The sequence below is a fragment of the Pyxicephalus adspersus genome, chromosome 3, assembly GCF_032062135.1.
Source record: "Pyxicephalus adspersus chromosome 3, UCB_Pads_2.0, whole genome shotgun sequence".
NCBI classification, from domain to species: Eukaryota; Metazoa; Chordata; class Amphibia; order Anura; family Pyxicephalidae; genus Pyxicephalus; species Pyxicephalus adspersus.
Genome location: NC_092860.1, coordinates 75512216 through 75527245, shown reverse-complemented (window position 1 = coordinate 75527245; position 15030 = coordinate 75512216). Strand labels below are relative to the sequence as shown.

Genomic DNA, 15030 nt, shown 5'->3' with positions numbered 1-15030 from the left:
CTGCAATAATTTGTGTCATTGGATTGTACAGCTCTGGATAGGATTTCACTTAAATTCAGTAATTTTTTAAGTTGTTTTCACTGAGTATTGGGTGCAGTTTGACCACAAAGCTGAAGTGCAAACACAAAACTTATACCCTAATAAATTACTAACGTAAAGTAGATCTTATGCACATCAGTCTTTACAATACTATGTAGAACAGTCTTGACTTTGACATGAATTGTTTTATAATGTAAATAAGTACTCAATGAATAACTTTTTGTATGAAAAATAGTCACTGACCTTTTAATTCCCAGCTCTGTTAACCAGTCCAGAGCTTGTGCTTGTTCTGAATTTGAAGACCAGCCAGCATTACGCTACACCTGAGACCTGCCTCTGGGTTGCTGCATTGAAACACTAGAATGCATGAGAGTCGTATCCAGGGTCAATTTATGCCTTCTCTAAAACAAAAAAATGTTTGTGTATTTGTTATGTCTGGAAATATACAAGCCAACAGTTGCACAAATGTCTTTTTGTAGAGTGAAAAATGTAATTTATTTATATATATTTTTTTTTCAGGAATTTTTTGTTGGTTGTTCTCCATGTACACATCTAATGACCTGGAACACCTGGATTTCTGAAATACCACAATATGAGGTTGGATTTTTTTTTCTAAATAAACAGCATGTAGCCTACTCCAGGCTGCTTCACTTATAGTTAAAAATTTATATTGTTCTGACTTCTGGTGTTATTCAGTACCTTATACCTTGTGCTGCATTCTTAACAGTCTGGAGCATCTTTCACCTAATAAAATAACTTTACTTCATGTAGAACATTATGAACTTTCAACAGTATTTCTGATTTATCCATATTTTCTGCATTGTTCACGCACACATTTTCACATTAGATTAAATTTTAATTGTATTAACAATGAGTAAAAATTGATTTACTCATTTTCCAGTTGAATCCAATATAAAAAATGTTTAAATTTTGGAGTTGGATGGAGTTCAGTAAATATTGGTCCATATCTCTGCACTTTGTAAAGTTGAAAAGGCTTTTGATTTAAACAGTTTTTATGATTTCCCATTTCTTCAGGAGAATAAGGAAAGGTATAACGGTAATTTAAATAGTATAGTTTGTTTATAATTTCAATGTCAACTGAAGTTACTACATCAAATTAGAGACTACAAGACATATGGGAATTTGATTAGTAGAATCGTATTAACCCTAATCTACAAAATGTATAAAAAAAAAAAAATGACTTTACAATAAAACCATAAAAACAGTGCAGCCCTCAGGTCAGGTCTCTGCTGCAGTCTGACAAAGGATGTTATGTCAAATATAAGATGAATCTTGAAGTAGATATGACAGCTTGTATATGAGAGAAAGGAAGTGTTCATTCATACCAATAACTAGAATAAATTCCACATGACTGTAATGGCTACTGCTGGTTTTCATTTATCTTCCAGCCAACAATATGCACATGTTTATTCAAACATCTGAACAATAATAATTAAAATGGATAGTCTAGCTAAAATATTTGAACCACAACCTAACATTGTGTGTGATGCCATCCATATCTGATATCTTGTCTGGACCAAGAGGTAGATAGTAGTTTATACAAAGGGCATATACGAGGCCTCCTTTACCTAGTTCAGAACCACAGCCCTGCTCTGCCTGAACATTAACCTTTAATCATATTTTAGCAGACATTGCCAGAAAACAGGTGCTAATGATTTATATCTGAAACTGTAAATTAAGATTGAGAGCTATATGAATACAATTTTCATTCATGTATTGATATATACACACACAATTTCATTAGTTCAGTTTTCATTCATAAATAAATGCAGAACAGGATTGGGCTGACATTCTGACAGCTCTTTCTGTATAATCTGTGGAAACCTGCTGTCACATTGACAGCTGCTCTCAATGCTTCATTTATAAGGAGTGCACAAAGTTTGGGCCCACTATCACACTGAGATAAGAGTCGTTTCTACCTCTATCTTATCTCATGTACAAGTTCTTTCAATCATTCTGTGTAGCCTGTAACTTTTCAAGATGTAACATGAGTCGTTTTCGGCTTTACATTTTTAATTACTATTAATACTTGCTTAACTGTCCAGCTGATTTGTAAAGAAAGGTACATACATGTATAAAAAAATATTTGCCAGTCTTCTGACATTATCTAGTAATATTCAGAATATACTAGCACATAATTATGGTCTTTTAACAGTCTTAAGTAACATGTGGGTAGCTTCTAATGGTCTTTGGTAACAGTGATCTTTTTTTTAGCATGTTAGTAGCAACTTTTGAAATATTCTTGGTTTTTAATATTGGTAGTTCGTTTTAGAGTTTTAGGGTAACATTTTGTTAATTGTATTGGAAAAATAAAGACAAATTTTTTACCAATTAAGCCATCCTCACTTTTTGCCATGTCATGCTGAACATCTCTTTTGGCTCTGTCTACTTTTTTCCAGGTTAATGTTTCTTTTGCTGCAGTTTACCTTTCTCACATTAAGTACTAGATGATCTCCTTTTGGACATCTCACATTTTTAATATTTGACATTTGGTCATTTTAATTTAAGCCTCTTTGGCTCACTAGAATATTATTTATGAGCAGTTCTTGTTTATTTTTCCTTTTAAACAAGAACTGTTTTTCTTATATTTTATTTCCTTTTTGCTACTTCAATTGCAAAATAATTGAGCAATTTGCTTTTTATTGTTTGTAATTCAGCATGTGGGCTTAAATATGCAGATGATAGTAGAAGTATGATACTGTCTGAAATCCTTTTTTTTCCTCCCAAAAAAAAAAAGAAAAAACTTTTCTTTTAGGTTATCAAGACTTTTTGGTGGCACCTTTTTATAATATCCAACAGAACCACATTTACATTTGTCCCTATAGTCACAGGAAGCCTGGGAAACAAATGTACATTAAAGATCATAAAATAAAAAAATGCTACTTTTAATTTTTATGTTATTGCTAATCAGTGAATAACACTGAAATAAAGGTTTTGTAAGAACTCAACAGAACAAATAGCAATTAGTTGTTTGTTTTTTTTTTTTTTTTGGGGGGGGGGTTCTGAAGGAGCACCCTGCTTGTGTGGTCCTAACATCTTGATACCTCAGTAACAGAGTAGGAATGTTTCTAACAAGTGGGGGTTGTTAGGTAGTTAGCAATCCTGTCTTGTGCAGCTAAGGACTTAGGTCTGAATTGTTCTACAATGTGTTTATGTGAATATGCCATGGTGTGACTACAAGTGGCCCAACCACAATGAGGGACCTGAACCCTAACAATAAAGCTAGCCACCGCAACGACATTCGAGCACTGGTTGTGAAGCTGATCTGCCACATTTATTTTATTTAAACTGTTTTCAAAATCCAACTCAAGTACTCAGAGCTGCATTTGCAATTCAAATGCACAGGATGTGGCAACATGGCAAATTAGGATGGCAAAGACTTTAGGCATAGAAGAAGACTAGGTAAAGATGGAAAGTCCAAAGACAGTGAGTAGAATGTGGACTTTGCAGGGCTGGATAGTTCCTTTTGGCAGAGAGAATCATCTATAATATGCAAATATGCTGTGCATACATATAATCATGGCAAAAAACTCCTGAGGGCAACAAACAACAAAACAGCAGCATTTTCTGGTGGTTTCATCCTGCTTTAAACACTACATAACGTTTCCTGAAAGTTTGCCAAAATCTTATTTAACGTAACATCCAGCATTCTCATTAAGATGTGTGTACAACTCCAAAATGCCAAAAGTATGTTTTAAGAGTTTTAAAAAAACTGCCTAAAGCTTTGCTAAAAATGCTTGTTTTACACAGTGCTCTAAACAAGGCTTTAGGCTGCTTTTAAATTTCAAATAAGCAGTGGATTATAAGAATGAACAAACTTTAGAGAGAACTCTTAGCACTGGTTTACGACAAGAACAAAATTAAGGTTTAATATTTGCCTGGAGTTTGCTTTTCACAAACTGGTTTTTAATTGCAATTTAGTTTTCACATTCATAATGTGTTTGGTGTGAATGTTCCCTAAGAGAAAATGAAATTTCTCCAAACATAACTGAATAGAAACTTTTTGAAATCATCCTTTTGCATGACATTTACATGAGCTATAATTTAAAGCTTTGGGAATTGCAGTAGATTAATTTCTATACTCAGAATTACACTATGAATTCTTGTATAAGACAAGAGAATGTAATTCAGGTTCAGGTGTGGTAACCCGAAACAGAGTTTGATTAGTGACTGCTAGCTGACTATGTAATTTTCTCATTTTCCTTATGCCTGAACAATTCCTCATCTCAATAATTAGAACATCTGAACAATTAAAAGCTGCCTGGATTATTAGTGCTCTAAAATTACCTATTTCAAAATTTATAGTTCATAGTTTATGAGTTATCATTATATTATTTCCTAAACACACATTCTTTTTCTAGAAAATTTCCTAATGTGCAGTTACAATAATGTTTTTCTTAAACGCTTTTGCTCAGTTTTTGATAGAGTTTTAAGGTTTTTAAAAAAAAACGTTGGGGAGTTTAAACCATTTTCTACTCTATCCAAAGTGAAAAATAACATTTTGACTTTTTAAAATAAATGTTGCAACGTGTTGCAACATACTGCATACTATCTTACCTTGCCAGTGTCCATGTAATAAAAAAAAAAAAACTACCATCCTAGTAGCTGACATTTTGTGAACCATTATATATAGAATACATTGGCACTTGGCAGTCAGTATTAAAGGGAATTTATAGTATATATAGACAGTGCTCAACTCAGAAATTTTTTTAAACCGGGTGGGAAGAAATTGTAGGCAGGTGGCAGCATCTGTATTGTGACCAAACGCTTCAGTAACCGCCCAAAAACAGCCGGGTGGGTGCTAAAAAGTGCCGGGTGGTGTGCCCAGCTAAAAGGGGCTGGGGAGAACCCTGATAGTATTTCTTATATATTAGTTTTATAATACTATACTAATTGTCTGTTTTGTGTGAAAGAACCCTATTAAAGCTCTAAAGGCTGGAGAAGATACAGTTTCATCAGTGAAGCTGGGTGATCCAGCAAACCTTGCAAAGAATTCGTCCAGAATTCGAAACATCAGCTAGGAAATGACGCATTAAGAAATCCATTCCAGGTTTGCTGGATCACCCAGCTTCACTGATGAAACTGAGTATACATTTTATGCAGTGTGGTTCTACACATGTTATTACCGTATGTACTGTTCATGTTGATAACATGATTTGGTGCACACCTTGCCAACAGACCTGCAGTGCATTGCAATAATTGTATTGCATTTTCCATGTCATGAAAAAAAGCAAACAAAGAAAAGTGCATGCACTTGTTTTTATGCACTGCCATGCCTCCAGCAGCCTATTCCATTGAATGAACATGCCTTTCTAGCCTAGCATGACTGCATAAATGAATCCTGCCTAATAGGTGAGTATTTCTCTGTGCAGTTAAACAAATTGAATTGTAGTTTACGCCCTAATAAAACTTTTACTAGTCTTTAGGGATTATTTCATTTCCCTAGGGGTTGACCTGTAATTATATTTTTCTATAATCTAGATCTAAAAATGTTTATGATATTACAGGATATATCTCTTTGCATGAATGACTTGTTACTTCGTTTCTTCTGCATAGGGAACAGAATTTAATTATGTAACATGAAGCAGTGAAATCGGTTGCATTTCCATGGATTATGTAGTAAGACATAGTAATGCACAAAGATAATTGACTGGTTTCTAAGAAAAACATTCATAGAAAATTATATATGGCTATGCTGTAAAACACCTGTCAGCTGAAATCCTTTTGTACGATTTTGTATCATTTTCAGCGACTTGGTTTCTGTAACATGTACATAGTGCTTGCAGCTAGTTTCCCTTATTGTCCTGTCGCCTGATATTCAATCCAGCAGTTTGAGTTTTAAATAGCTCATGGAACAGTGCCATAGATACAGAACCTCACGTTGCATTGCGTCTTACATTATTCATTAATGGAAAATCTCTAGCAGTACATGATTTGAACAGAAAGCCAAATTTTGTCCTGGAACCAGATTAAAACTTTCCAAAAATCAGGTCATGGGAAATTTTATTTTATTGGAACGTTGGCTCATGACGGCAACTATGCGCATTCTGTGTTTTTATAGCTCTTGCTCTGTTGAACTGTAAAGTTTCCCTGCAGAGCATTGCTCAGAGGTGGCTATGAAATAAAAATCCAGTCATGTGAACATATTAATGCTTTTAACATTAGCATTTTCACATCATTATCAATGCTAGATTATTTTTGTAGTTACCATGAGTTTTGATACTGCTGCACCAAAATTAAGCTTCTTAAGACATTTTTAGAAAAGAAATGATATTGGGTTTACTATAATAAATGTAGTGTACTAGTGGTTGGGTCAAGAATCACACCAGAAGGGCAAATACACTTCAAAACTTTGTGTCACTTTACTGTCACTGGAAACAAACTTTTGTGATTTTTCCACCTGTTCTGTTCTATGGAGGGGGGAGGATGAGTAAGTGGTACCCTATTTTGCTCTCTTCCGAAGGATAGGGCGACATTAATCTGACGTGTAGCTAGCTTAAGCTCTGATAATGCTGGTTGGGGGGGCAGTACTGCAGAACAGCCTCAGTTGTGGAGAGTGCAGATACACAGACTAGAGTAAGTAAACAAAAAATAAAAGTACAATGTGTCATAATTATGCCTAAAAATCAAGAATCAAGTTTGGCAAGCCCCACAAGAATCTGACTATATTTTCAACTCTTTCTTACTTACTTTCTTACTTGCTTATTATTAATTTCTGTTATATTGTACAGATATTTTAGTTTTCCCCTAACAAAACTATAAAAATTTAAAGCACAATTGTGCCTTGTCTATACCCACCTGGGTACAGCAAACTTGGACAAATACATTCATTCTTTATTGTGTGGCTCTACCTGGAGCTGAACAGCTTTGCTTTAGAGAACATCCTTGTCAGGTCTCATTTATCCTGTACATATCTGCTACAGCTCTATTTATCCCACTGGAGGACCATACTGATGGCAGCCTCTAGCGGTCCTAAAGAATATGGTGGGGCAGGACAAAACTATTTCTTCAGGTGTGTTACAAAAAATACTGTTGTCTTTTAAGATAAAAAATAACTAAAGTAATTTCAAGATAATACTTGTGAAAATAATGATAGGGGAAAATATTGCATGCATTCATTCTGTTCCTGAAAGGTATGAAAAAATCCCTAGGAGTAGTCATTTAACAGAATAGAAAATGACATTTTTTTTTTGGTACATCACCACTTATGAATGTATACTCCTTAACATGACCCAATTGAAAATACAATAGGTATATCATTAGGTTGTTCACATATGACTTATTCACTGGTGTGCATAAGTCAATGTGTTGGTGCATTTTTAAGATTAAAAAGGAAGTGGATGTTTTACACTAAATGTACAGTCTGTTCAATGTGTGTTGCTTTTTTTTTATAAACCTGTTATAATAATCAGCTTGCAAATATTCTCATCAATAGCTTTTAATGTTTTTAACCATATCCTTTATATTATTCATATGTATGTACAATGCATAAGGACATTCTCTTATTTTTGTTTTCCACTGCTACAAGATGATTGTTTTTCACTTCTCCAATTGAAGACAATGTACACACATTAAATTTTCAGATCTGGAAATGATCTTTTATGATTGTTTCTAGTGACAGAGAGTGACAGGTGAATGAACGTTGTACACACAGCAGCATTCTGTTCTATGGGTAGGGTAGGGGGGAAGATGAGTGAGCTGCGCTCTGCTGTGCTCTCCTCCCTTCACTTGTATAGTGGTCTTTGCCGATCGGTTATTCATGGCGTGTGGTGGGTGACCATTGTACACAAGTCAGGTTCTCGTCAGAGATGGGCAAACGTTCACCTCTGGATAACTCAATAAATACTCACTAAAAGCACTCTCTAGCTGATATTTTATCTCAACAAATATTAACACTATAAAACAGTAAACTAGTACACTACATTTATTATAGTAAACCAAATATTTATTTTCTAAAAATGTCAGTCCATCTGAAGAAGCTTAATGTTGGTGCAGCAGTATCAAAATTTATGGTAACTACAAAAACAATCTAGGATTGATAATGATGTCAAAATGCTAATGTTAAAAGCATTAATATATTCACATGACTGGATATATTTAATAACAAAATTAAGGAAGACAAACTAGTAAAAATCTAGTTAGAAATAAATAAAGCCTAGCTAGTGCAAATGAGTAAATGTCTATAGAATCTATTCTGTTTGTTTTTCTTTTTCTGTTTGTTTGCTATGTTGAACATCCCAAGCTCTTTTCTAGCTAGTACTGAAAACAGATTCTTTTCGGCTAAAATGCGTCACTGCCCTTCCTGTACACCTGCTTCCTGGAAAACACCTTTTACTGTCCAGCTGGAGAACTGATCACAGATGGTAGCATGCAGTCCACCTTCCTTTACATCCCATTCTTGTTGCCTATAATGGCATGTATTATTTTTGACTTCCTTGTTTCCTTCTCTAAATGAATATTGTAGGCTGGGAAGGAGAATAAACTCAAAACCTGAATCAGTAGTTTTTAGTTGTGTCAGTATACTTGACACAACTGGTACTGTCTTTTCCTGGATATTCTAGTACAGGGGTGCCCACACATTTTTGGCTTGCGAGCTACATTCAAAATGAACAAGTCGAAATGATCTACCAACAATAAAAACATGAACTTAATAACTCCTGTACGCGGTATAGTTTATTATGAAAGGCAATGCTCCACAATCTACTCGCATTGCCTTTGCGATCCACCAGTAGATCGTGATCCACCTTTTGGGCACCCCTGCTCTAGTAGCAGTTTATATTACCTTTTTAGTGCACTCCATGAAGGTTATCAGTCTGATATAGGTTAGGTAACATATAAAAAAAAATGTAATTTATCTCAACATACTGGGTACAGAAAGCCATACTAACGATTTTGCTTTAGTGTTAAATTCATCTAAAACATTATAATCGTTATAGTAGTGCTGCACTGTCAGTTTATGGTGTCTTAGGTAGAACTACAATGTTTTCCAGTTAAGGACTCCAATTCCCAAATGATAGAACATCCCTTTACAAAGTTGTACTATAAGGTGGTAAGTGCCTGAATAAAATGTCAAGTTTCAATTACCTTTTACAGATGTGACCATGTGTCCCCATTCATTATTTATTGGGCTACTGCCGTTAGATGCTAGCTGTAGAGGCCACCCCAGGCAGTGGTTCACTTCACATCAGGAAAAGGTAACCGCTCTACAACCTTACTCACCACTAACATAGCCTTGTTTCCCCACCATATCAGATGTCATAACTGCAAGAGGCAACATACCATGTTCACTGTATCAGTATATCTAGCAGTGGCAGATTATCACTTTGAGTTTAGATATAAAGATCCAAACTGACTGAGCTATAAGTAGATAATATACTATTTCCTCAAGAAAACAATTTACACATTTACTGAGCAGAGACAGCCAAAATGAGAACCTCTCTGGATTGCTCTGGCAGGCAGGTAAGGTGACCGTTTTGAAAATTTTACTACATCTGTAAATGTATCATTAATGTACAAGTGGCTGTGTGCTTCTTGTCCCTTGTACCAAAGATTTGAGTTGTATGTAGTAGCTACCACTCATACAACAACAAAAAACTTCAACTAGCATTTTATGATGTATAATATATAATGCATAACATTAAATGATTAGAAGCATGAGAAATAATTGATTTGGAAGAAAAAGCCTCTGTACATTCCTATGTTCAGCGGATTATTAATATTGGTTAAATCTGTATATTCACCTAAATTATGTGTGTGGAAATCTCTAAACACAGCTGAAAATGAGTGAGGAAAAATGGGCATCTGTGATACGCCATGAGGAACAAAGCTCAGGCAAGGGACAGCTTTCGACTGAGCCAACATCTGCTACAGTCTCTCTCTTTAGCTGGAGACCTCCAGCTTCAAGACACACATGCATCATATTGTTCTGAATATCTCTGCAGGGCTCTATAACTGTACAGGTTTGATTTATCAAACACTTATCTGCCAGAAAGTACAGCAGTGCACTGCAGAAAAAAGCTTTTACACTATAGAGGATGCTAAAAGATATTAAAAATATAAATTAATAAAAATGATCTGCACACATATCTGCATTTTTAAAGAGTTTTTTGTTTCACTGTATTATAATTTTTGCAATAATTCATTAAGGATCATTATGTATATCTTGCTAATAACAGGGCTTTACAAAACAACATTTTATTAGATTTTACCTAATATGTTTATCATTTTCTATCTAACGTCTGTTTTTCAGTCTAATTCTTATTAATTTACTGTACACCATGAGGGATGTATGCATTCTATTTTTGCCAACCACTTTTTAGGCATTCCAGTTTGTTGGTTATGTTAATGTAATGGCCATAATACATCTTTTGACATGAAATCTTAATTTTTATTTGTTCCAGCCAGTCAACAGAAATTTTAGATAGTAATAAATGATGGCCTAGGTATTTTCTTTAGCACAGGTTTATTATTTTTGGACTAAAACTTATTTCCCTGTTTGCAAAATAATTTTCAGACCTGTGGATTTTATTAATAGAGTAAAATGGAAGGTCAGACTGTTACATACCTGACTGCCCCTGTGTGTGTGTGTGTGTGTGTGTGTATGTGTGTGTGTGTGTGTGTGTTTTTTTTATAGTGGTCACTAGGAATAGTATATTTCCCTTTTTGTTACTTTTACCAAATCCAACAAACCAGAGCTGCAATTTTCTAAACACACATTTGCAAAGCCACATGACCACTTGCCATGAACTCTACCTTTCTTATGAGAACAGAGAAATAAAATTTTCATCTAAAAAGACTTTCAAGTATCTGTACATGCTTGCAATATAAATTTTAGGCAGTCTAGTTAAAGTGCAAAAAATACCTAAATATTTACATAGTACAAAACTTTCACTTTTTACATTTGGAGATAATTCAACAATTTAGTGATGTTGTTGAATCTAAGAGCTTTATTTGGGAATATATCTTTTATCCAACTCGGTATATTTTTGCACATACACTTAAAAGGTAATTGTTAGGAATGGTCGCTATTACTTGGGTGGTTAAGTTGGTGCTAAGATTGAAGAGGGAGTTGCTGCTAAGTATTTTTGGTGAAAGTTTCCTCTATTCGGTTTACTGACACTCTGCCCCCCCCCCCCCCCCCAATAAAATAAATCAGACTTTTCAATAAGCTCAGTTTCAATAGGCTGTGTTCTCTTGTCATCTAGTATAGCCATGATTGACTCAACAAATCTAAACAATGATCATGTAGTCTGTTCACCAATATACATCCTGTATAGAATACATGGTGATGTTGAATTTATTTCTAGGGCATCGTTAACCCTTTCAGGGAATGGGTAGGGGTTCTATGTAACCCTAAACTCATTTTTAGGAATGAGAGGAGCAATATCTGGGGCCCCTCTGAACCTGCAGACCCCCGCAACACAGGAAGTGGCCCTGTGTGGAAGGGAGGGGTTTGATTTTTTACAAAAAGGGGGGGCTGAATTCTTTTTTTTCCCTTATCCCTGGGAAAACCAGATTCCAGACATCTTATGAATGGGAGAGAGGGAACACAATCGCTGCCCCAAGCTTTTTGAGGGGTCTAGTTTTATTGTCATGGGGTAGCACGCCAATTTTTGCGTCAGTGAACCTGGACAGCTGCCTATGACAGCTGTCACAGTTGAATTAGTTGAGCTGTTCTATACATTGACAGTTAGTGTATATCTCTTTATGCTGAATCCAACCACCAAACATCAGGAGGGTTGGGATTTATTTGTTTTAGACCGTATGACCGATGTTTGGGCCAATTTTGACACAAACCTGAACCATAACACCAACACTACGGCTACAATTACCTAAGTACTTAAAGACAGACAAGCAAAGTGGCTAGCTAACGAAAGGAAAGCTAAATGTATACAAAGCAGATGAAACTTCAAATTTCTTTTTTGTAGGCAGTTCTATATTTCAAACTGTTAAAAAAAAAAAAAAAAAAAAAAGCTTTTTGAAAATTACATGTAGCAGCTTATGGGAGCTAAATGTTCCTATTATATCATATAAAAAAAGAAGCAAAGGCTTCCTAAATAATTTTTTATACATAATTTAGTTGAAAACTTAAAATGATTGTAAAAGTTTGAAGTTACTTATAAACATGCATTTGAAGCCCTAGTTATTCAACTCACCAAGCTTTTACAAGTACTTGTGTCTATTACCTTTTTGAATTACAAACTTGTAGACTGAATGACTTTCAACTCAAGCACTTGCATTGTGATTTCTTTTTCAAATGTGAAGGTTCTGGCAGTACAGTACATCCAATATTTGGTCACTTCTTTGCCAGCAGGATTATTAGGCAAAGAATGCAGGTATTCAGTGCGCCATTTGTTTGAAATGGCCAAGAAAGAATTCTCCTTATGGAACTGTTTAAAAAAATGCTCACAATTTAAAAGAAAGCAAATCTGCTTTACTGTTATTTAGCTTGTCCTTTTGACCCATAATTTTCATAGTTTTCTCTATGTGGCTTTTCCATAATAATAAGTGATACCCATAAATACTTCAAGCCATTCATTATTTCCACCTCCCTCTCACTCCATCTGTAACTGGGCTTTCATATTAGCACAACAAAAGGAAATATGATCTTGATCATGGATTATTGTGCATTCCAGAGTTATGGTGTGTTCAGCAAAATGAGGAAATACGCAGTTTATTTCAATAAAATAGTTATGACTTGCTACAGCCATCTAGCTTGATTATGTAACTTACTAACAAAAAAATTCACATATTCTTTCCTTTTTTCAATCAGGTAAAAAAGAAATATTGCAAACCCCATTCACCAAATTTTCAATCGAGGGCTGTTAGGAGGTAGTAGAGAGAGCAGATCCTTCATAACTAGTGCATGGAGTATGTAAAAGTCAAAACACAATATGAAAAAAAATGTATTATTCTTAATTTTAAAAATGAAATATCTAGTAAAGTCCAACTAATATTTCACATTTTACTGCTTGAGAAGTAAGGAGCTTCCGATCCATAGAATAGAATTATGATTGTGGGAAATTATGGTAAGGATCTTCATGGGGTTCCTTTTTGACCTTAGTACTTTCTTTGCCAACTGGTGCAGTGCAAAATAGGGGCAATGATGTTATTATTCTCCCTATGTAGGCATAACCCTAAGAGGCCGTAAGGTGTCTTTTCAGCCTTAGAACATTTATTGCACACACAGATATTTTAAATTTTACTCAAATAATCAATATTCAGATTTTTGAATCAAAATACCAAATTCTGCAAATGTCAGTCAGACTTAATCTACTTTTTAAATACAGATGGGTACTAATTAGGGCCTGATTTACCATAAAATAGGCACATGCCTATGGGTGCTGGCAGCAAAGAGAAGGCTTTTATTGATTACTTACTGACCATTTTTTCGATGTCCAAATAGTTTTAAAATAAAAAAAATAGATAGTTGTCTGGGTTACCCTTCTAAACTCCTGTGTATTTTGCTGTATTTTTCATTTAAATAGATCTTATTTAGCTTTTTTTCTTGAAAACTAATAAAATTTACCAAAGATGTCTGGTAAATGGGAAGTATGACATACTGGCAAAAGTAAAAGCTGTCTGGGAGCTCTGCCAAACTGAATGTTGTTATAGTGGTGTTAAATTAATATGGGCACATCACCAAGTGCAGAGAGTCAGAAGGACACAGCTTCATTTAGGCTACAGTATGGCAAAATGTTCAAATCTCCATGACTCATTTGCTGTTAACTAAGATTAACTAGTTCATGTATATCTTTAATTGGTAAGAGAAAAGTTTCATGTAACAATAAGGAATCACTCATAAAGGATTGGCATTGGCATTACTGGCTTGCTTGCCTAGTGTTGTTGTTGTTGTCCTTTACTACACCAAGTAGTAAATTTACTGGTGTTGCTAACAGATGAGTATGTTCACCATATGGACATTTTTCAGTGGAACGCCAGCAACATTTTAGCTTGGAGCTTTTTGAGCACATCTCCATTTACTGCTTGTGTAGTCACCAAGACAAAGCTGCCTTTGCAATGCAGACACAGTAATAAAATATTTTCTTGTATCAAAGTGGGAAACTTAAAACTCCTGTCAGTTTTTAATTGTGGTTGTTTTTATTTTTATGAATTCTCTCCATTGAAGCAGGCAGAGGGACTGACAGAAGTACCAACTCTTTCCCAGTTTACATCAAACGATGACAACAGTTAAGGATGAACGTTAAATGTGCAAAGTAGAGAGTGGATGTGCCATGTAGCTGAATGGCATATGGTGCCACATTTCATGAGCCTCCTTATCAAGTTTGCTGGTGAATCGATCCAAGTCTATTGCTATGAACATAAATCTTACTCCAGAGTTGATGACTGCTAATAAACAAAGCTTTGATTTTGAATGGTGTCCTACTTATTTGCAATATCTAGACATTTAACTCACTCCTGGTTTTGAGTTGCTTTATTGGACTAATTTTATTAGTTTATTTAAAAAAGATTTCTGCAGACCTGGCCAAATGGTCTTCCTTCCCGTCCCTATATTTATTTCTCACCCTTGCAATCTCAATCCCTAGACGATGTTTAGCCACTCTCCAATCCAAGGTAATGGCATTTATTTGGAGTCATTGAAAAAGTAGAATACCACATACAACACTATGTGCTCACAAAATAAATGGTGTTTACGGGCCATTAGAACACTTCCTTCAATATCAATGGGTAGCTCAGGTAGCTCAGTTTTTTTTTGTTGCACTTTATTCTACAACAGACCTCAATAGGTTGACTTAGAAAATCTGGTTGACCCTTTATTGCAATCATAGCAATTACGTAGGTCCCATTTTGCCTACCCTCTAAGATTTTACCCCTAAGATCTTTGGGATAATATTAGGAAAAAAACTAATTTCTGTTCTGTCCATACCACTTTAACACCGCTCTGGGAAAACACAGAATTTATACCAGGACTAGACCATCCCCATCCCTTACAAAATTTTTATTGAACGT

The 15030-nt window shown here is 34.9% G+C and overlaps 1 protein-coding gene across 3 annotated transcripts in view; it reads left to right on the top strand.

Moving 5' to 3' along the window:
- Positions 1-15030, top strand: part of CSGALNACT1 (chondroitin sulfate N-acetylgalactosaminyltransferase 1) — a 193570-nt gene that overhangs the window by 111128 nt on the left and 67412 nt on the right. For 2 of the 3 annotated variants that reach the window (XM_072405279.1, XM_072405280.1), the window contains one exon: positions 559-636. The exons of the other annotated variant lie outside the window; for it this stretch is intronic. The gene's annotated coding sequence lies outside the window, so the exon portion shown is untranslated. The remainder of the gene's footprint in view (positions 1-558; positions 637-15030) is intronic. 3 annotated transcript variants of the gene reach the window in all.